We start from the raw sequence: 4435 nt of genomic DNA on the forward strand, positions 1-4435 counted from the left end.
GGGGGAGGATGGGGAGGGAAAGCCCATATAGAAGGGGAGGGGGAGGAGTTAGGGGGATGTTGGCCTGGAAACCAGGAAGGGGAATAACAATCGAAATGTAAATAAGAAATACTCAAGTTAATAAAGATTTAAAAAAATTAAAAAAAAGAAAGCTAAAAACTCCAAAGGCAGAGAAAAAAAAAGAAAAGAAAAGCAGTATACAGAAAACTAACATCCATCATCAAATTAAATTGAGAGAAACTTGAAGCAACCCTCTTAAAATCAGTAACAAGACAAGGGTGTTCACTGATTCCCTATTTATTCAGTATTGTACTCAATGTTCTAGCCGGAGCATTAGACAACAAAAGGATGTCAAAGGGATACAGATTGGAAAGGTAGAAGTTAAAATATCATTATTGGCAGATGATATGAGAGAATACTTAAGCGACCCCAAAGTTCCATCAGAGAACATCTAAGCCTGGTAAACGACTTGACCAAAGTGGCTGGATATTAAATTACCTCAAATCAGTAGCCTTCCTCTATGGAAAAGATAAACATATTGAGAAAGTTATTAGAGAAACAACACCCCTTATATTAGTCATGAGTAATATACAATATCTTATTTTGACTCTAACTGGCAAGTGAAAGACCTTTATGACAAGAATTTCAAATCTTTGAAGTAAGAAAGCAAAAAAGACATCAGAAAATTGTAAGACTTCCAATGATCCTAGATAAGTAGGATTAACATAATAAAAATGTCCATTTTACCAAAAGCGATCTGCAGTTCCAGTGCAATTCCCCATCAAAATTCCATCAATTATTCACAAAGATAGAATGTCCAACTCTCTACTTCATCTGGAATAAGAAAAAAAAAACAAAGAATAGTGACAATTATTATCAACAATTAAGGAATTTCTGGGGGAGTCACCATCCCTCAACTCGAGCTGTGCTATAAAGCAACAGTGATAAAAACTGCAGGGTACTGATACAGAGACAGGCAAGTAGATGAACGCAATAAAATTAAAGACCCAGAAATGAACCCACACATGAGTGTTCACTGATCTCTGACAAAGAAGTCCAAAGAGTGCAATCCAACAATTAAGCATTTTCAAAATTGGAAGTGGTCTAACTCAAACTCTGCAAGTACAAGATGGAAATTGTACTTTTTTATCTTCTTGTACAATTCTCAAGTCCTAGTTGAACAAGGACCTCCACATAAAACCAGATACAGTGAATCTGACAGAAGAAAAAAAATGGGACAGCGTCTTGAACACATTGGCACAGGGGAAAATACCTGAACAGAAAACCAATGGCTCATGCTTTGAGGTCAACAATTCACAAATGGGACCCCTTTAAAGTGAAAATGTTTGTAAGGCAAAAGACACTGTTTAAAGGACAAAATAGCAATGTACCAATCCTATATCGGATAGAGAGCTATCATCCAAAGTATACAGTGAACTCTAATAAGTTAGACACCAGAGAATCAAATAACCACATTAAAAAATGGGGTACAGAGCTAACCGGCTAATTCTTAACTGAGGAATATTGAATGACTGAGAAATACCTAAAGAACTGTTCAACATACTTAGTACTGAGATAAAAGGAAATCAGAACAACCCTCAGATTCTAGCTCACACCCATTAGAAGGAAAAGATCAAAAACTAAGTTGACAGTAGATGCTGATGAGGATGTGGAGAAAGATAAAAACTCCTCCATTGTTAGTGGGATTACAAGCTGGTTCAACTACTCTGAATATTAGTCTTGTGGTTCCTCAGAAAATTGGAAATATTTTTACCTGAAGACCACTATCGATTAAAAGATGCTCCAACATATAACAAAAACATGTGTTCTCTTATATTAATAGCAGTCTTATTATAATATCCAGGAGCTGGGATCAACATACATGTCCCTCAACAAAAGAATGGATACAGAAAATTTGATTCGTTTACATGATAGAATATTACTCAGCTAATGAAAAAGACTTCACAAATTTTGAAGGCAAATGGGTAGAACTTCAAAATATCCTTCTGAGTATAATAACCCAGATTCCAAATGACAGTCCTGGTATGTACTCACTGATAAGTGGATATTAACCACAAAGCTCAGAACTCCCATGACTCATAGACCCTATGAAGCTTACCAAGGAACATCAAAGTGAGAATGCTTCAATTGCACTTAGAAATGGGAAGAAAATAATCATTGGAGGCAGAGGCAAAGAGGGACCTGGGTGGGGGAGGTAATGGGGGGGATGAAGGCATGGGAGGGATAGTCATGAGAAGAGACTGGTGAGAAGTCCAAAGTGCCTTGAAAATGAATAAAAATATGTGGCAGGGATGAGCTATGGAGTGGGAACTAGAATGTTCTAGATCCCATGGATGAAAGAGGCTCTCAGGACCCAAGGTGGATGATATTAGCCAAGGTACCCAACAGCGGGGAGATAGTACTTGAAGAGACCAACTTTCATAGATTGACATGGCCCCCAGTTGAGGGATAGGGCCATCAAACCATCTCAAATTCTTCAACCCAGAAATGTTTATGTATAAACAAATAAAGCAAATGCAGGGGCAAAAAATGCATCAGAGAGTGAAGGAAAGACCATCTAGTGACCGGCTCACTTTGGCAACCATCCAGTTGCGGACATCAAACCCAAATACTATTGCTGCCAAGAAGTGCTTGCAGAGAGGAACCTTGCATATGTATCCTTTCAAAGGCTCTGCTAGCACCTAAGACTGATGCAGATCCTTATGGCCAGAAAAGAGACTGAGCCCAGGGAACCCAATGGAAGAATAAAGGGAAGGACAGAAGCAGCTGAAGGGGATTGCAACCCCACAGGAGAAACAACTATATCAATGAACCATATCCTTCAGACGCCCCAAGGACAACCACCAATCAAAGAGTATGATGGTTTTGTCCATGGCTCCAGTATATGTGTAGCAGAGGAGTGACTAATTTAGCATCAATGGGAGGGCAGGCTCTTGGGCTTGGTGAGGCTTGTTGCCCCAGAGAAGGAAGATGCTAGAGGGGTGAGGCAGGAGTGGATGGTTGGATAGGGAAGCACCATCTTAGAGGCAAAGAGAGGAAGGATGGTTTGAGGAGCTTGTAGATTGTAGTCTGGGAAGGGAGATAGCATTTGGAATGTAAACACCTAATATAATTAATAATAAAAAATAAAATAGAAGTCAAAGAATCACGGAAAGCATGTATCAACAATTGCACAGGTTTTCAATTGACACTGCAAACTTCATGTTAAGACCATTCTATTTTAGAAACTATAGATTCTGTTTGCTTCACATTGAGAAATCAAACTTAAGCTATCCAGAAACCTTTTCCTGCTGGTTATTTTTTAATAGTGCTAGAAGATGCTTCTTTGCATTTTCTAAGTACAGGGGAAAATCTCATAATTTTCTTATTTATTGCTAAACCTTATATACTGCATTAATGACCTGCCATGTCCAATGCATTCATAGTGTAATTGTGGTAAGACTACTTATTCAAGTAACCAACCATATTCTTGATTAGAATCAATGCCTTTTCTGCAGGAGAGAATTCCAGTATGGTACTGCAAACATTGACAACAAATATTCCTGAGGAAATCCGGAATCCTAGCAGAGAACATATTAATATTATTTTTCTAAATGGTCATTTTGTCAAATTCCCTTTTAAATATTTCTGTTAATTTCCATAGTTACATGACGGTTATTCTTTAATTAGTTAAGACTCTTATAGTTGGTGTTGCTTAGCAGAAGGATGAATAACTACTTAAAATGCTGAGAGTAAGTAACTATCATTTTTCAGCCACATTTGGGACATCTAAAACAACTCGCCCTGGCATCACGCAATATTAAAGAAATAGTTACAGAAATTAAGTAAAACTAGAGGATTAGAGAAATACTGTGAAATGTTGTCTCTATAAATGGCATGGCTGTTGCATACATGAACTCCAATGGTTACAGTTAAATGTGCACCCCTCACCAAGGACAAAGTCAAGGATGGAGGATGAAGGTTCTCTCCATACTCCAACTGTACATGTAGACATTGCTATTGGAGTAAATGTTTCGTAGGTTAGCAAGTGAGTTGTTTCCTTAGAAATGTGGTCACTGGTCAGGAAAAAAAATAAATTATTCCAGCATTAAGTCAACAAAAAACAAACTAAAAGCTAGCATCCTGGTAAATGAAGAAACTGAAAGCATTTTCATTAAAATCAAAAACAAGACCAGGAAGGTTACACTTCTTGTCTTATTCGGAACAATATTAGGAATCTTAGGGAAGCAACAGGAATGAAAGATATAAAGGCAGTAGGAGTAGGAAAAGAAGAAGTCAACACCAGAAAATGCATAATGATAAGTAGTTACATTCAGTAAAGATCCAGGATCAAAATTAATGAAAAATCACGTTTCTGTAATAAATATTTTAAGAAACAAATAATACACCCAATATCATATACAATACATATAAA

The sequence above is a fragment of the Rattus norvegicus genome, chromosome 1 (assembly GCF_036323735.1).
Source record: "Rattus norvegicus strain BN/NHsdMcwi chromosome 1, GRCr8, whole genome shotgun sequence".
NCBI lineage: Eukaryota > Metazoa > Chordata > Mammalia > Rodentia > Muridae > Rattus > Rattus norvegicus.